Source organism: Rhinopithecus roxellana, chromosome 16, assembly GCF_007565055.1.
Source record: "Rhinopithecus roxellana isolate Shanxi Qingling chromosome 16, ASM756505v1, whole genome shotgun sequence".
In the NCBI taxonomy this organism is placed as follows: domain Eukaryota; kingdom Metazoa; phylum Chordata; class Mammalia; order Primates; family Cercopithecidae; genus Rhinopithecus; species Rhinopithecus roxellana.
This window is the reverse complement of record NC_044564.1, coordinates 7,012,678-7,031,916: the sequence shown is the minus strand read 5'-3', so window position 1 is coordinate 7,031,916 and position 19,239 is coordinate 7,012,678. Positions and strand designations below refer to the sequence as shown.

Below are 19,239 nucleotides of genomic sequence, written 5' to 3'. Positions count from 1 at the left end.
TCATTGTGCTGCTCTTTTCTGGTAATCCCAGTTGAAATTAAAGAGCTACTCAGAGTGGCACTCAGAATATATTCCATGATTCTGTATTTCCTTCCAAGGTGAGTCTGCTTTTATATTTTCTTTCATCACCTCTGGCCTAGTTCTTTGCCACAATACCTGACATATCTGGATACTTGAAACTGTTGTTAATTCAGGAAGGACTGAGCATTGATATTAATCAGCTAAAGAGAATACCATGGTGTTTTTACCTGCACAATTTACTCCATTGAATATTAAGTTCCTACAGCTTTTACACATTCATACAAAAAGGCAAAAATAAAGGAGTGATCGCTTCCTTTTAATCACTGTGGGCGGTACAGCTGGGCATAGGCTGTGGTGTGGGGGTCTTAGCTGGCCTGGAGATGGGGGAGGCACCATGGAGAGGATGCTGTGAGTGAAGACCCTGAAGTGGAATGTACATATTCATATGAGAGAATGACAGCTAATTGACACTTAGAATTTTTATCTGTTAATAATTGTGTTAAGCAAAAAAGGGAAGAAACACTTAAAGAAAGAGAGAGGGATGTGTTGGGAAAGAACTCCTTTAACTATTTATTGTTTTTCTAAACTAATTTTTTGTCTCACTAAAAAGTAATGTGCCATGAGAAAATGGAAAAAAAGTTGACCACTCAAACAACTCTGCATTGAGAAAATGTTCTCATTATACAACCAGCAGAAGAGGCCACAATATGATATAATAATATATAAATTGATATGCATATGGTATGATAATGATAACATGAAAGTTGAAAACTTCCTTAGATAAAAAGACCACAAAGTTAAAAGATGAAGAATTAACTGGGAATATCAGCAACATGAAACAGATAAGGATATAATATATTTAACACAAAAAAAGCAGTGATGCAATTCAATAAAGAGCTCTTTGGTTTTCTGTTCTTGTGATAGTTTGCTAAGAATGATGGTTTCCAGCTGCATCCATGTCCCTACAAAGGACGCAAACTCATCCTTTTTTATGGCTGCATAATATTCCATGGTGTATATGTGCCACATTTTCTTAATCCAGTCTGTCACAGATGGACATTTGGGTTGATTCCAAGTCTTTGCTATTGTGAATAGTGCCGCAATAAACATACGTGTGCATGTGTCTTTATAGCAGCATGATTTATAATCCTTTGGGTATATACCCAGTAGTGGGATGGCTGGGTCATATGGTACATCTAGTTCTAGATCCTTGAGGAATCGCCATACTGTTTTCCATAATGGTTGAACTAGTTTACAATCCCACCAACAGTGTAAAAGTGTTCCTATTTCTCCACATCCTATTACCACTAAACTGTACACTTAAAAATGGTAAAGATGGTAAATTTTATATGTATATTTTATCTCAAAAAAAGTGAAAAAAATAGTGTATGGTTGTGGTCTCTGCAAATGTAAAATGATTTAATAATAAAGATTCACTTTATATGCTAAAAAAAAAGTTTATATAATACCTAATTGGGTACAAACTCCTACAACATATATTCATTAATTCAAGCTTGCTAATTATGCTATTCAAATGTTCTTTATCTTTACTAACTTTTGGCCTGATTGGCTTCTTTAATACTAAAATTTTCTTCATGGTTATGGGTATGTCAATTTTTGTTGTAATTCTGTACATGTTTACTTCATTAATTTTCAGTTTAAATATTTTAAATGATTTTGAACATCATTCCTATGTTTAAGACTCATTTAATTCTTCTCATCTGTGATCTGACTATTCAAGTTCTTTGCATGTTTTAATATTGGTTTGTTGGTCTTTTTCTTATTGATTTGAAATGGTTAAGAAAACAAACTACTTGTCTGCTATATAAAGGCAAATATTTCCCCCCGCCCCCCCAAAAAAAACTGTACCTAATTAACGTGTACAATTTGATGAGTTTGGACATATGTATACACTCATGTTGCCATCACTACAATCAGAGTAATAAACATATCCGTAACCTGCAAAAGTTAAAAAAAAAAAAAAAAAGAGCTCTATCAACACTGCTTGATCCTCATAAAAGGCGCTTGCTCCCTGTCCCTTGCTTCAACCATCCCAAGTACCATCCTCCAATGAGTGGCACCTTTGCATAGGTGGGGAAACCTGCCTATCTGTACTCCCTTCTTCTGAGACTTAGAGGGCTTTAACAGAGAAAGAGAGGTCCCATATCCAGTCCTGCTGTCAACCCAGACTTCTCTCTACCATCCACTTATACCTAGAGTTTTCTTTTTAAGAAACAACAGTTGTATCACACAATGTCCCCTCAATATTGCTAGACAAAAGGCAGATATACAGAAGTCAAATGGAGATAACTCATGTTATAGATTAAGAAAGAAAAAATATATATAATTATTTGTATGGCATTTTCTCATCAAATGCAAATGCAAAAGCAGTTAGAAAAATACCAAAAGGTTGCCTGTTCACTCTGATGGTAGTGTCTTTTGCTGTGCAGAAGCTCTTCAGTTTAATTAGATCCCATTTGTCAATTTTGGCTTTTGCTGCCGTTGCTTTTGGTGTTTTAGACATGAAGTCCTTGCCCATGCCTATGTCCTGAATGGTACTACCTAGGTTTTCTTCTAGGGTTTTTATGGTATTAGGTCTAACATTTAAGTCTCTAATCCATCTTGAATTAATCTTTGTATAAGGAGTAAGGAAAGGATCCAGTTTCAGCTTTCTACTTATGGCTAGCCAATTTTCCCAGCACCATTTATTAAATAGGGAATCCTTTCCCCATTTCTTGTTTCTCTCAGGTTTGTCAAAGATCAGATGGCTGTAGATGTGTGGTAATATTTCTGAGGACTCTGTGCTGTTCCATTGGTCTATATCTTTGTTTTGGTACCAGTACCATGCTGTTTTGGTTACTGTAGCCTTGTAGTATAGTTTGAAGTCAGGTAGCATGATGCCTCCAGCTTTGTCCTTTTGACTTAGGATTGTCTTGGCAATGCAGGCTCTCTTTTGGTTCCATATGAACTTTAAAGCAGTTTTTTCCAATTCTGTGAAGAAACTCATTGGTAGCTTGATGGGGATGGCATTGAATCTATAAATAACCTTGGGCAGTATGGCCATTTTCACGATATTGATTCTTCCTATCCATGAGCGTGGTATGTTCTTCCATTTGTTTGTGTCCTCTTTGATTTCACTGAGCAGTGGTTTGTAGTTCTCCTTGAAGAGGTCCTTTACATCCCTTGTAAGTTGGATTCCTAGGTATTTTATTCTCTTTGAAGCAATTGTGAATGGAATTTCCTTCATGATTTGGCTCTCTGTTTGTCTGTTACTGGTGTATAAGAATGCTTGTGATTTTTGCACATTAATTTTGTATCCTGAGACTTTGCTGAAGTTGCTTATCAGCTTAAGGAGATTTTGGGCTGAGACAATGGGGTTTTCTAAATATACAATCATGTCATCTGCAAACAGGGACAATTTGACTTCTTCTTTTCCTATGTGAATACCCTTGATTTCTTTCTCTTGCCTGATTGCCCTAGCCAGAACTTCCAACACTATGTTGAATAGGAGTGGTGAGAGAGGGCATCCCTGTCTTGTGCCAGTTTTCAAAGGGAATTTTTCCAGTTTTTGCCCATTCAGTATGATATTAGCTGTGGGTTTGTCATAAATAGCTCTTATTATTTTGAAGTACGTTCCATCAATACGGAATTTATTGAGCGTTTTTAACATGAAGGGCTGTTGAATTTTGTCAAAAGCCTTTTCTCCATCTATTGAGATAATCATGTGGTTCTTGTCTTTGGTTCTGTTTATTTGCAATCTACTCATCTGACAAAGGGCTATTATCCAGAATCTACAAAGAACTCAAACAAATATACAAGAAAAAAACAAACAACCCCATCAAAAAGTGGGCAAAGGATATGAACAGATATTTCTCAAAAGAAGACATTCATACAGCCAACAGACACATGAAAAAAGGCTCATCATCACTGGCCATCAGAGAAATGCAAATCAAAACCACAATGAGGTACCATCTCACACCAGTTAGAATGGCAATCATTAAAAAGTCAGGAAACAATAGGTGCTGGAGAGGATGTGGAGAAATAGGAACACTTTTACACTGTTGGTGGGATTGTAAACTAGTTCAACCATTATGGAAAACAGTATGGCGATTCCTCAAGGATCTAGAACTAGATGTACCATAAGACCCAGCCATCCCACTACTGGGTATATACCCAAAGGATTATAAATCATGCTGCTATAAAGACACATGCACACGTATGTTTATTGCGGCACTATTCACAATAGCAAATACTTGGAATCAACCCGAATGTCCATCTGTGACAGACTGGATTAAGAAAATGTGGCACATATACACCATGGCAATACTATGCAGCCATAAAAAAGGATGAGTTTGTGTCCTTTGTAGGGACATGGATGAAGCTGGAAACCATCATTCTTAGCAAACTATCGCAAGAACAGAAAACCAAACTCCGCATGTTCTCACTCATAGGTGGGAACTGAACAATGAGATCACTTGGACTCGGGAAGGGGAACATCACACACCGGGGCCTATCACGGGGAGGGGGGAGGGGGGAGGGATTGCATTGAGAATTATACCTGATGTAAATGACGAGTTGATGGGTGCTGACGAGTTGATGGGTGCAGCACACCAACATGGCACAAGTATGCATATGTAACAAACCTGCACGTTATGCACATGTACCCTAGAACTTAAAGTAAAATAATAAAAAAAAAATTAAAAAAAAGAAAACCTATGAATTATTTCTATGCCTCTTGAAAAATTTAAAAAATTTTAAAAGGCGGCCGGGCGCGGTGGCTCAAGTCTGTAATCCCAGCACTTTGGGAGGCCGAGACGGGCGGATCACGAGGTCAGGAGATCGAGACCATCCGGGCTAACACTGTGAAACCCCGTCTCTACTAAAAAATACAAAAAACTAGCCGGGCGAGGTGGCGGACGCCTGTAGTCCCAGCTACTTGGGAGGCTGAGGCAGGAGAATGGCGTGAACCTGGGAGGCGGAACTTGCAGTGAGCTGAGATCCGGCCACTGCACTCCAGCCCCGGCGACAGAGTGAGACTCCATCTCAAAAAAAAAAAAAAAAAAAAAAATTTAAAAGGCTCTTGCCAGTTTTACAACCCAGGAATATCATTCTCAACGACCTGGGAACTGTCTACTTGAAATGAAATCATTTTATTTTCATATTTCAATCATCAAAATTCATTCAAAATTTCATTTTAATCATTGAGGGTGATGGCACACCTATCCTCCAGGGTCTGTAGGAGGGTAACGACCTAATTTTCATGGACAATTCTTTGTTCCACATTGCAAACCTACCTCCTGTCACAAAGATATGAGAAGTTTGTTTTTTTGGGGGGGGTAAAGCCAGTTAGCAAAAATAGCTTATGTTCTTTCTCTCCCCCAGCACTTAAATAGCCTCCTGCCCTTAGTTTCAGCAGACTTGATTTCATACTGAGTTCTGGTGTCTGCTCCGTATTGCAACTGCCTTAAATGAAGTCTTCCCAGCGTGTTTAAATTTGTCCAGTACAATTTTTGCTGTGATACCCTGTAATGATTGCTGGCCACTGCCTCTCTCCAGGCTGCAGCTCTGTCTCTGGCCAGTTGGTCCTTTTCCAGTCCTGCCACATCAGGCATCCTTCATCTGTTAAACTGCTTGTGATATTGAGCATCCATCTTGCCCGAATTTGGGTTTTTCAAGATTATATTAGAGAAGTCCAATTAGGAAGGCCTTTAGAAGACCCTGGGCCTCTACTCTGGAGAAGTACCCTTTACTGAGTACAGCATTTTCCCAAGCCAAGGAATTTCTGCAAAGCCCCCTTCGTGTCCCTGTTCCTCAAGCTATAGACAAAAGGGTTCAGCATGGGAGTGACCATTGTGTATACCACAGATGCAATCATTCCAGCATCTGCTGAGTAGGGGGATGAGGACTGGAAATACACCAGAAAGACGGTTCCATAGAAGAGAGTGCCACTGTCAGGTGAGAACCACAGGTAGAGAAGACTTTGTGCTTCCCCTTAGCAGAGGGGATCCTGAGGATGGTGTGCATGATGTGGGCATAAGAGACCAGGACACAGGCGAGAGGAACGACTTCCAAGAGAGTGGTTTCAGTGAACATCATGATGTGAAAGACCCTTGTGTCTGAACAGACAAGCTTGAGGATTGGGAGAAGATCACAGAAAAAGTGTGGGATGGAATGGGAGGCACAGCTATGAGAAAAGTAAGTGAGAAAGCCAGGAGGTGGGAGCAGAGCCAGGACACGGCCACCAGCAGCAGGCAGCGCTGGGGATGCATGATTGTGGTGTAGTGTAGAGGACGCCAGATGGCCACATAGCAATCATACACCATCATGGCCAGCAGGAAGTTATCCAGCAGGGCCAATGCCATGAAGAAGTGCATCTGCATGAGACACTCAGTGTAGGAGATGGTGTGATGCTGTGTCTGGATGTTCACAGCGCCTTGGGGGACAATGGTGCAGGTGAAACACGTATCGATGAAGGACAGGTTGACCAGGAAGAAGTACATGGGGGTGTGGAGATGAGGGTCAGAACCAATGGCCAGGATGATGAGCAGGTTCCCCAAAACGGTGACCAGGTACATGCCCAGGAAGACCCCAAACAGGAGAGGCTGCTGCTCTGGGTGCTCAGGGAAGCCCAGGAGCAGGAAGTCAGAGATGCTGGTTTCATTTCTAATTTCCTTCTAAGGCGGAAAAAGTAGCAGGTAATTCTGATTAAGTAAGCTATCCTTTAAAAATTACAGAGTCCGTGGACATTGGTATGTTTTTCTTTGTTCTTTGGGGAGGTCACTCTGATTCACTAATGGCTGTAATTGCGTGTTTGCAAATATGTACAGATATGGAGACTGTGGATGATGATAATGAAAGATGGGGATGAAGGTGTTCTTTGGTTTCTAGAATACTGTAATATCGCAAGTTTTCCTCATATATCGCCTGAATGAGACTGAACTGGAATTTACCTTAAAGAACTGCTTCAAGTTTTAATTCTCCCTTTAAAACAAACTCATAACATCAGTTTTAACCTCAGTGTCTTACTGTGGAGCTAATTTGGGGGTCTTGCACATACTAGGATTTAGTGAGCAACACAAGGAGCTCTGTACATATATGGGTGAATGTGTGTGTGTGTGTATGTGTGTTGAAGGAGATGGAAGACAGAACAATTTCTTTAGAGGGGAGCCAGTGGAGAGTCAGGGGTCTCTGGTGTGCTGGGAGTGCTCTGGCCCTTTTGCCTTTGATGATCATTGTAATGAGTCAATGTGACCATGAGGAGGTTGCAAATTTTAAAACACATTATTAAGAGCACACCATTTTCATTTTCGTTATGAACTTCACCATCAACATATTTTGTATTAAGATCTAGGCTGGGCACAGTGGCTCATGCCTGTAATCCCAGCACTTTGGGAGGCCGAGGCTGGTGGATCACTTGCGGTCAGGAGTTCAAGACCAGTCTGGCCAACATGGTGAAACCCCGTCTCTACTAAAAATACAAAAATTAGCCAGTCGTGGTGGTGTGTGCCTGTAATCCCAGCTACTTGGGAGACTGAGGCAGGAGAATTGCTTGAACACAGGAGGCGGAGGTTGCAATGAGCCAAGATTGCACCACTGTGCTCCAGCCTGGGCGACAGAGTGAGACTCTAAAAAAAAAAAAAAAAACCAAAATAAAACATATTTTTTGTTAAGATCTAGTCCTTGGCATCCTGGAGACTGGATGGGAAATCCTTTCTCTGCTCCTTGTTCTCAGTCTGACCTTAGTCAACTGTCGAGCCTGTTTGAATCTCTGTTTCCTAGTTTGTACCATGTGCAACCTCACAGAGTCACTGAAGTTATTGTTGAAATAACATATATGGAAAGCGGCTCTCATGAATGGTGGTGATTGTTATGTCATTAGTAGCAGTAGAAATGGGACCTTGGGACAGAATGTAATAGGAAGCCTTGAATGCTTTCCAGTTCTGTTTCTCACATGTTTTTAAACTTTGGGAAATATTCACCTCTTTTGAGCCTTGCTGTTTTTCTTTTCTTTTCTTTTTCTTTCTTTCTTTTCTTTTCTTTTCTTTTTTTTATCTATAGGAGGTAGCAAATAACCCTACCTAATAGTTTTGTTGAGAGGACTAAATGCTGGAGTCAGTTGAAGTCTCTTCATAAACCATGATGTGCAATCAAAGCGAGAAACTCCACTGTTCCTGTTGGATGGTATCGAAGAACAAATACAACCAACACTCAGTGGTAGCATGTGCTAATGTCATGTTTGTTTAGTGTAGTGATTAAAACATACAATTCTCTTTGGAATCTGACAGAATTTCCCCACTCTTTACTCTCCGTGTGACTTTGAGGAAGTCTTTTTTTTTTTTTTTTTGAGGTGGAATCTCACTCTGTCTCCCAGGCTGGAGTGCAGTGGTGCAATTTCGGCTCACTGCAAGCTTTGCCTCCTGGGTTCACGCCATTCTCCTGCCTCAGCCTCCCAAGTAGCTGGGACTACAGGTGCCTGCCACCATGCCTGGCTAATTTTTTGTATTTTTAGTAGAGACAGGGTTTCACCGTGTTAGCCAGGATGGTCTCGATCTCCTGATGTGATCTGCCCGCCTCAGCCTCCCAAAGTGCTGGGATTACAGGCGTGAGCCACTGCGCCTGGCCTGAGGAAGTCATTTAACCTCTCTCAGCTTCATTTTCCATATCTGCTTAAATGGGATAGTTACTAAAGTTACCACATTAGAATAGTTATGAGGATGAAATTCGATAATGATTGTAAGATATTCAGAACAAGACTGAAACACTATTAAGTGCTCAGTAAATATGATCTATTATTCTTATTTATATTTTAAATAAAATGGCAGTGCTTTTTCCTTGTCGTTCTGTCCTGGTTAGGACCTGCATGTTGGGCTTGTAAATTGTGAGGTGTCCATATTGAGAGTCATCATTATCACTGTCCACATCACCAACACCACTTTTAAATGGTTGTGATTCTACTCATAACTATTCATAGCAAAGCATCTGTTTCTCTGGGAGCAAAGTATAAACTTGGTCAAATATCTTCATCATCAGAGCCCAAATATTATTAATCATATAATGGAAATAAATAAGATCCATCTTGGGCTGGGCACGGGGGCTCACTCCTGTAATCCCAGCACTCTGGGAGGCTGAGGTGGGCAGATCACTTGAGGTCAGGAGTTCAAGACCAGTCTGGCCAACATGGTGAAACCCCATCTCTACTAAAAATACAAAAATTAGCTGGTTGTGGTGGCTCGTACCTGTAGTCCCACCTTCTTGGGAGGCTGAGGCACTAGAATCACTTGAACCTGGGAGGTGGAGATTGCAGTGAGCTGAGATCGCACCACTGCACTCCAGCCTGGGCAACAGAGTGAGACTCCATCTCATAAAACGAAAACAAAAACAAAAACAAAATAAGATAATCTTAAATCATCATTCACCAGTTCAATTTTAAGAAAAAGAAAGGATGTGAATGAGGTTGATAAAATATAAATGGACATAGAAAAGTAAATTATTGGTATTGACCTGGTGTGATGACTGAGGGTGATTCTGGGAACCTTGCCTGTCCTAGCTGGCTGAGAATTAGTTATGCTTTGTTATTGCTCAGGTGCTATACACAGGTTGCCAGTGAAGCTTAGAGAAGGATGGTCTGAGATTTCTTCTCTACAATGACCTTAGGCTGGACCTGATGAACACCAGAGTTAACCAGAAAGTGATTGGCAGAAAGAAAGAGTGGAAAGGAAGGAGAGAAAGGAAAAAGGGAGAAGCTGTGTGGGCTGCACGTGTGTGTTTGTACATGCACATGCTCTAGATTCTGCTCTCTCTCCCTATTCCTATGCCTCAGTTCTTACCTGGCAATGCTGGCCAGTCTCAGACTCTGCCACTACCACCAAAGATATTGAGTTCACTCCACTGTTTTCTCTCCCAAAAAACATGGCTGGAGTCACAGATTCTTTCCGTGTCTAGGAACAGCATAGACTAAAGTCAGGTCTTCAGTGACACCTCAGGCACAGGAGCCAGGAGACGCTGCTGACTTTTCACGTGCAGTGTCTCCTGGGACCCAATCCCAGACCTCCTAGTTAGAGACAAGATAGGGCAATTGTCCAACCTCCCAGCTGTACCCTCTGGACTATGGTTCCCTGAGTCCCAGCAGTGTCAATGATGCCCCTCGTCAGAACAACCAGGGTTAGGATTCAGGAGGGTCACTGCTCCTGGATTTTCCCTAGGGTGAGCTGCAGGTTGGATTTGTCATCTTCAGTCATCTTCACTATGACTTTTTCATGGAGTCCACACCTTTAGTTAGAGCCCAACATTTATGGATAAAATACAGTATGTTCCAGAAAATAAGAAAAAAGTAAAGAATAAAACAGATCAAAGGTCACATTTTCTACCTTCAAATGTCATAAACATTGTTACTCTCTATAATCCCAGGGAGCAGAGATTAGACTAATGTATAGACCCTATATTAGGTGCAGGTGCTATCTCTGGATTTATTTGTTGATTTATGTTGTAAATATATTATACATAAAGAGAATGTATAGAACACATATGTGCTGTTTAAATAGTGATAATAAAGTTAACGCACATTTTCCCACTGCTCTGTGTAAACAGTATATGGTTCAATCCTTTTAAGGTTCTGTATGTGCTTCTTTTCAATTATATTCCTTTCTTCCCTCTTTAGAAGAAATGCCTATCATGAGTATGGTGTTACATTGCCTTACTTTTCTTTGTAGTTTTGCCACATATACATATATGTCTAAACTACATACAGTATGCTCTGAATTTGCCTATTTTTGTACTTTTTGTAAAGGGAATTATACTTTTTTGCATTCTTCTGTTGCTTATTTTGCTCAACGTTATTCTCTTAGGGTCATTCATGTGAATTCATGTAGCTGAAGGGCATTCATATCCATTGCTATTTAATAATCCCTCATTATAAACTGTTTGCCTGCTGAATTTCAGAATTCAGAACTTTTGGATTTGAAATTATTTGTATATCATCTAAGAGTCTCTCAGAAGTTTTTAGGGTAACACTACATAATCAAACACATAGTATTTCCACAACAGAATGAATATGCACACTAAGCACAACTAATAAAGACTACAAGTAGCCTTGTGCAAATTTAGATCATGGTTTGTGGACTAAATGAGTTCACCACAGGCAGTAATAAAAATTTTTTATTGTCAGAGTTTTTCAGATGATAGGATATTCAGATGAGTGTGTACTCATTATCTCATGTGCATCTAAAAAATTAAATAATATAACACATGCAGAAAGCTACACAAAACGCAAATGTGCCACCTGAGAAGTTATTAGAAACCAATAACAAAAAAACAACGTTCTACTTCATGATCTCTGTATTAGTCCATTCTCACACTGCTATAAAGAAATACTACCCAAGACTGGGTAATTTATTAATATAAACAAAGGAAGTTTAATTGACTCACAGTTCCGCATGGCTGGGAAGGCCTCAGAAAACTTACAGTCATGGCGGAAGGGGAAGCAGGCACGTTTTACATGGCAGCAGGTGAGAGAGCATGTGAGAATGCAGGAAAACTGCCATTTATAAAACCATCAGATCTTGTGAGATTCACTATGATGAGAACAGCATGGGGGAAACAATTTCCTTTCTCTGCGTCCTCTCCAGGATTTGTTTTTTGTGTTTTTGGTAACATTCTAACTGGTGAGGTAATATCTCGTTGTAGTTTTGATTTGCATTTCGCTGATGATTAGTGATATTAGTCATTTTTTCATTTATCTGTTGGCCACTTATAAGTCTTCTTTTGAGAAATGTCTTTTCAGGTCTTTTACCCACTTTAAAGTCAAATTATTATTATTTTCACTATTGAGTTGCTTGAGTTAATTATATAGTCTGGATATTAACTCCTTGTTAGATGCATAGTTTGCAAATACTTTTGCCTATTGTCTCTATACTTTATTGATTTTTTTCCTTTTCTGCACAGAACCTTTTTAGTTTAATGTAATCCCATTTTTCTATTTTTGCTTTTGTTGTCTGTGCTTTTGAGGTCTTATTTTAAAAAATCCCTGCCCAGTCCAATTTCTTGATGCATTTTCTCTACGTTTTCTTCTAGTAGGTTCATAGTTTTGGGTCCTATATTTAAATCTTTAATCCACTTAGAGTTGATTTTTGTATATAGTGAGAGATAGAAGTCTACTTTCATTCTTCTGAATATGGATATCCTGTTTTCCCAATACCATTTACTAAAGAGACTGTCCTTCTCCAATGTGTATTCTTGGCACCTTTGTCAAAAATCAGTAGGCTGTTAGGTACATGGATTTATTTCTGGGTTCTCTATTCAGTTCCATTGGCTTATATGTCTGTTTTTATGCCGGTTACCATGCTGATTTCATTACTATAGCTTTTGAATTCAGGTAGTGTGATGCCTCCAGCTTCATTGTTTCTGCTCAAGATTACTTTGGTGATCCAGGGTCTTTTTCCTTTTCATATGTATTTTCAGATTTTTTTCTATTTTTGTGATGAATATGATTGAATTTTGATAGAAATTGCATTAAATCTGTGGGTAGTATAGTCATTTTAACTATATTATTTTTTTCAATTCATGAACACAGGATATCTTTCCTTTTATTTGCACGCTCTTCAATTTCTTTAATCAATGTTTTATAGTTTTCATTGTAGAGATCTTTTGCTTCCTTAGTATGGGACTTCACAGCAATGAACAGATAATTCAGACATAAAATCAACAAAGAAACATTGGAGTTAAACTGCACTCTAGACCCAATGGACCTAACAGACATTTATAGAACATTCCACACAACTGCTGCAGAATACATATTTTTTTCAACAGCACATAGAACATTCTCCAGGATAGACCATATGTTAGGTCACAAAATTAGTCTTAAAAAGTTAAAAAAATTTCTAAGCATTTGCTTATCTGTAAAGGATTTTATTTCTCCTTCACTGATGAAACTTAGTTTGGCTGGATATGAAATTCTGGGTTTAAAATTCTTTTCTTTAAGAACGTTGAATATTGGCCCCCACTCTCTTCTGGCTTGTAGAGTTTCTGCCGAGAGATCTGCTGTTAGTCTGATGGGCTTCCCTTTGTGGGTGACCCGACCTTTCTCTCTGGCTGCCCTTAAGATTTTTTCCTTCATTTCAACTTTGGTGAATCTGGCAATTATGTGTCTTGGAGTTGCTCTTCTGGAGGAGTATCTTTGTGGCGTTCTCTGTATTTCCTGAATTTGAATGTTGGCCTGCCCTACTAGGTTGGGGAAGTTCTCCTGGATGATATCCTGAAGAGTGTTTTCCAACTTGGTTCCATTTTCCCCCTCACTTTCAGGCACCCCAATCAGACGTAGATTTGGTCTTTTTACGTAATCCCATACTTCTTGCAGGCTTTGCTCATTTCTTTTTCTTCTTTTTTCTTTTGGTTTCTCTTCTCGCTTCATTTCATTCATTTGATCTTCAATCGCTGATACTCTTTCTTCCAGTTGATCGAGTCGGTTACTGAAGCTTGTGCATTTGTCACGTATTTCTCGTGTCATGGTTTTCATCTCTGTCATTTCGTTTATGATCTTCTCTGCATTAATGAGTCTAGCTGTCAATTCTTCCACTCTTTTTTCAAGATTTTTAGTTTCTTTGCGCTGGGTACGTAATTCCTCCTTTAGCTCTGATAAGTTTGATGGACTGAAGCCTTCTTCTCTCCTCTCGTCCAAGTCATTCTCTGACCAGCTTTGATCCGTTGCTGGTGATGGGCTGCGCTCCTTTGCAGGGGGAGATGCGCTCTTATTTTTTGAATTTCCAGCTTTTCTGCCCTGCTTCTTCCCCATCTTTGTGGTTTTATCTGTCTCTGGTCTTTGATGGTGGTGACGAACTGATGGGGTTTTGGTATAGGTGTCCTTCCTGTTTGATAGTTTTCCTTCTGACAGTCAGAAGGACTCTCTGTTGGTCTGTTGGAGATTGCTTGAGGTCCACTCCAGACCCTGTTTGCCTGGGTATCAGCAGCAGAGGTTGCCGAAGATAGAATATTGCTGAACAGCGAGTGTACCTGTCTGATTCTTCCTTTGGAAGTGTCCTCTCAGGGGTGTACTCCACCCTGTGAGGTGTGGTGTGTCAGACTGCCCCTAGTGGGGGATTTCTCCCAGCTAGGCTACTCAGGGGTCAGGGACACACCTGAGCAGGCAGTCTGTCCGTTCTCAGATCTCAACCTCCGTGTTGGGAGATCCGCGGCTCTCCCCAAAGCTGTCAGACAGAGTCGTTCGCGTCTGCACCGGCTCCCGCTACTTCCCCTGTTGGTCTTCAGCTGTGCGCTGTCCCCAGAGGTGGAGACTACAGAGACAGGCAGGCTTCCTTGAGCTTCTGTGAGCTCCACCCAGTTCCAGCTTCCCAGCGGCTTTGTTTACCTACTTAAGCCTCAGCAATGGCGGGCGCCCCTCCCCCAGCCTCGCTGCTGCCTTGCGGATAGATCGCGGCAGACTGCTGTGTTAGCATGAAGTTTGGCGTGGGAACCTCCCCCAGTGTGGGAATATCTTGGAATGCCTGTAATACGCGCATATTGAGGTGGGAGTTACCCGATTTCCAGGGTTGTGTTATCTCCCCTTCGCTCCAGTATGCCTCGCACTGCTTCAGCTCTCGATGTGCAAATGACCACACGTTTCGGCACTAGTGGATAGTACCTCATTAAATCAGAAATCACCGGTCTCTGTGTCGCTCGCCTGAGTTAGACAGTTGAAGCCCCCCTAGTATCTTTCTTACTACAATGCAATAAAACTAGAAATCAATAACAGAAGGAACTTTGGAAACTGTTCAGATGTATGGGAATTAAATGACATGTTCATGAACAACTGATGGGTCAATGAAAAAATTTAAAGAATAATTTAAAAATTCTTAGAGACAAATGAAAATGAAAACACAACGTATCAGATCCTATGTGATACAGCAAAAGCAGCATTAAGAAGGAAGTTTATAGCAATACAATGTTACATCAAAAAGTAGAAAGATCTTAACTAAACAACCTAATATTGCACCTCAAGGAACTAAAAAAAGATCAATCTAAACCTAAAATAAACAGAAGCAAAGAAACAATAAAGATGGAGCAGAAATAAATGAAGTAGGGCCTGGAAAACAATGAAAAGAGCAATGAAATTAAGAGTTAGTGTTTTTGGAAGTATAAGCAAAATAACCAAACCTTTAGCTAGACAAAGAAAAGAAGAGAGAATACTCAAATAAATAAAATCAGAGATGAAAAAGGAGAGATTAAAACTGATACCATAGAAATACCAAGGATCATAAGAGACTACTATTAATAACTATACACTAACAAATTGGAAAATCTAGAACAAATGGATAAATTCCTGGACACCTACAGCTTACCAAGACTGAGTCATGAAGGAATAGAAAACCTGAACAGATGAATAATGAGTAATGAGATCAAAACCATACTAATAATTCTGCCATCAAAGAAAAGCCCAGAACCTGACTGTGTCACTGCTAAATTCTACCAAACATATAAAGAAGAACCAATACCCATTTTACTCACCTATTCCAAAAAACCAAAGAGGAGGGCATACTTCCAAACTCGTGTACAAGGCTAGCATTACCCTGATTGCAAAACCAGACAAGGACATAACAAAAGAAGAAAACTACAGGCCAATATCCCCAAAAAACATCGATGCAAAAATCTTCAACAAAATACTAGCAAACTACATTCAACAACATATTAAAAAGACCATTCACCATTACCAAGCAGGATTCATCCCCAGGATGAAAGGATGATTTAATATATGAAAATCAATAAACACATCACATTAACAGAACCAAGGATAAAAACCATATGATAATTTTAATAGATGCTTAAAAGTGTTTGATAAAATTCAACATCCCTTCATGAAAAAACCCTCAGCAAACTGGGTGTAGAAGGAGCATACCTCAATACAATAAAGGCCATATATGACAAACCTACAGCTGACATCAGTTGAATGTGGAAGAGTTGAAAGCTTTTCTTTTCAGATTTAGAACAAGATAAGGATGCTCACTTTCTGCAGTTTTATTCAAGAGAGTACTGGAATTCCTAGCCAGTGCCATCAGGCAAAAGAAAGAAGTAAAGGACATCCACATTGGAAAAGAGGAAGTTGACAATTTTCCCTGTTTGTAGATGACATGATCGCATATCTCGAAAACCCTGGAGACCCCACCAAAAAACTGTTGGAACTAAAAAATAAATTTGTTAGCATTTCAGGATATAAAATCAACATACAAAAATCAGTAGCATTTCTACATGCCAATAGCAAACTATCTGAAAAAGAAGTCAAGGAAGCAGTATCATTCACAATAGTTACAGAAAAATAAAATACTTAGGAATGAACCTAATTATAAATTACAATAATTCATCCACAGACTTTTTTGAATTGCTATTATATGAAAACATCATATGTGAATAAATTGAAGTTTTTTTTTCTTTCTTTGTAGTACTTACATCTTCTATTTATTTTTCTCATCTTATTGCACTGAATGTGACCTCAAGTACAATGTGAAATAGTTGTGGTGAGAGCTGGTATTTTGTCTTTTTCCTCATTTAGACAGAAAAGATTTAAATATATTATTATGTGTTATACATGCTGTATGTTTGAGAAAAGCTAACTTTCTTTCAGCTTTTTAAAACCCCATTTTGTTAAGAGGACAAAATGGAATGTGGATTGTGAAATATGAGTTGAATTGTATCATATATTTTTTCTTGCATCTATTAAGATAATCATATGATTGTCTATTTTTTTGTTAATATGGTGACTTCAATTATTGAATGTTTCATCAATCTTGCATTCTTGGGAAAACTCAACTTGGTCATGATATATATTCTTCTGCATGTTATAATAATTATATTACTAATATTTTACTTTGAATTGGTACATTAATATTTATGAATGAGATATGCTTGTCATAACTTTTTTGCAGTTTTTTTTTTTTTATCAGTTTTGGGGTATAGATGTGGTTCTAATCTCAGAAAGGGAGATGGTGAGTATCCCCTTATTTTCTATACTCTTGAAGAGTTTTGCAAGCTAGGAATGATTTTTTTTCCCCCAGACAGGGTCTCACTCTGTCACCCAGGCTGGAGTGCACTGGCACGATCACTGCTCATAGCAGTCTCAGCCTCTCAGGCTCAAGTGATCCTCCCACCTCAGCCTCCTGAGTAGCTGGGACCACAGGTGCATGTTATCATGCCAGGCTAATTTTTGCACTTTTTATAAAAATGGGGCTTTGCTCTGTTGCTCAGGGTGGTTTTGATGTCCTGGGCTCAAGCGATCTGCCAGCCTTGGCCTCCCAAAGTAAATGCTGGGATAACAGGCAGGAGCCACTGTACCCATCTCCCTCCCCTCCCCTCCCCTCCTTCCCTCCTTCCTTTTCTTTTCTAAAAATAATTTTAAAATTTACTTTGTCTTTAGGAGATGATCTTTCTTTTTAAATTTTAACGTAGTACCCAATAAATAGCTTTTCAACCCACACCTTCTCCCTCTCTTCCCCTCTAGTAGTCCCCAGTGTCTATTTTTCCCACCTTTATGTCCCTGGATGCTCAACGTTTAGCTCCCACTTATAAGTGAGAACATTCAGTATTTGGTTTCTGTTCCTGTGTTAATTCGTTGAGGATTATGCTTGAATTACTTACAGAACACACTGTTGTAGCCATCTGGACTTGAAATTTTCTTCAAGGAAAAATTTTGGCTACTGATTTAACTTTTTCAATGGTTATATGTTTATTTGGATTTTCTATTACTCTCTCTCTCTCTTTTTTTTTTTTTTTTTTTTTTTTTTTGAGACAGAGTTTCGCTCTTTTTGCCCAGGCTGGAGTGCAATGGCGTGATCTTGGTTCACTGCAACCTCCGCCTCCCAGGTTCAAGTGATTCTCCTGCCTCAGCCTCCTGAATAGCTGGGATTATAGGCACACACCACCATGCCCGGCTAATTTTGTATTTTTAGTGGAGATGGGTTTCACCATGTTGGCTAGGCTGGTCTTGAACTCTTGACCTCAGGTGATTCGCCTGCCTCGACCTCCCAAAGTGCCGGAATCACAGGCATGAATCACCGTGCCTGTCCCTGATTTTCTATTACTTTTAAAATTAGTTTTGATGTGTTATATTTTTCTAGAAATGTGTCTATTGATCTAAATTTTAAAATTTATTTGTATATAACATTATTTAATATATTCTTTTTTTTTTTTTTTTTGAGACGGAGTTTCGCTCTGTCGCCCAGGCTGGAGTGCAGTGGCCGGATCTCTGCTCACTGCAAGCTCTGCCTCCCGGGTTTATGCCATTCTCCTGCCTCAGCCTCCCGAGTAGCTGGGACTACAGGCGCCCGCCACCTCGCCCGGCTAGTTTTTTGTATTTTTTAGTAGAGACGGGGTTTCACCGTGTTAGCCAGGATGGTCTCGATCTCCTGACCTCGTGATCCGCCCGTCTCGGCCTCCCAAAGTGCTGGGATTACAGGCTTGAGCCACCGCGCCCGGCCTTAATATTCTCTTTAATATCAGAGATGATGTTGCTTTTTAAATTCCTGTTACTGGTATTTTACCCACATAAGCATTTTTACCAGATGAATGTAAACTATATTTTCAAAAAATAATCTGTTATTTTTGTTGGTCTTTTCTATTGTGTGTTTTATTCCATTTTGTTATGTTTTGCTCTCATCTGTTTTACTTCCTTTCTTTTACCCTGCTTGGATTGACGTTGCTGTTCTTTTAATTTCTTAAGATAGATACTTAGCTTATTATTTTGCAGTATTTTTTTTCTAACATTTGCATGTAAGGTTACATATTTCTTGTAAAGAGTGTTTTGTATTTGTTCTCAGTCAGATAAAAATACTCCATAATAGTCGTTGTTATTATTTTTTTGCTCCTAGATTCTTCCTAGCTGAGTTCCCAATTCCTAAATATATGTGGATTTCTAGTAATATTTTGTTATGATTTTTAGTTTAAATGCATGTGGCCTATATGATTTCAACCCTTTGACATTTATTGAATTTTGCTTTGTGGCTCAGTAAATGAGCAAGTTTTGCAAAATTTCCTTGAGTTCGTGCAAAGAATGTGTTCTCTGCAAGTGTCAAGTGCAGTGTTCTATATATGTCCATTAGGCTGATACCGTTAATTGTGCTTTTCAAATGTTCTCTGTCTTTACCAAATTAAAAAAAAAATCTATTTGTTCTGTCAGTTACTATAAGTGTGTTAAAATCTCCTACTAAGAATGGACTTGTCTAGTTCTTAATGTTTGTTGTT

The 19,239-nt window shown here is 39.4% G+C and overlaps 1 pseudogene; it reads right to left on the bottom strand.

Moving 5' to 3' along the window:
• Positions 1–5,767: 5,767 nt before the first annotated feature.
• Positions 5,768–17,658, bottom strand: LOC104677452 (annotated as a pseudogene).
• Between the last annotated feature and the right edge of the window lie 1,581 nt (positions 17,659–19,239).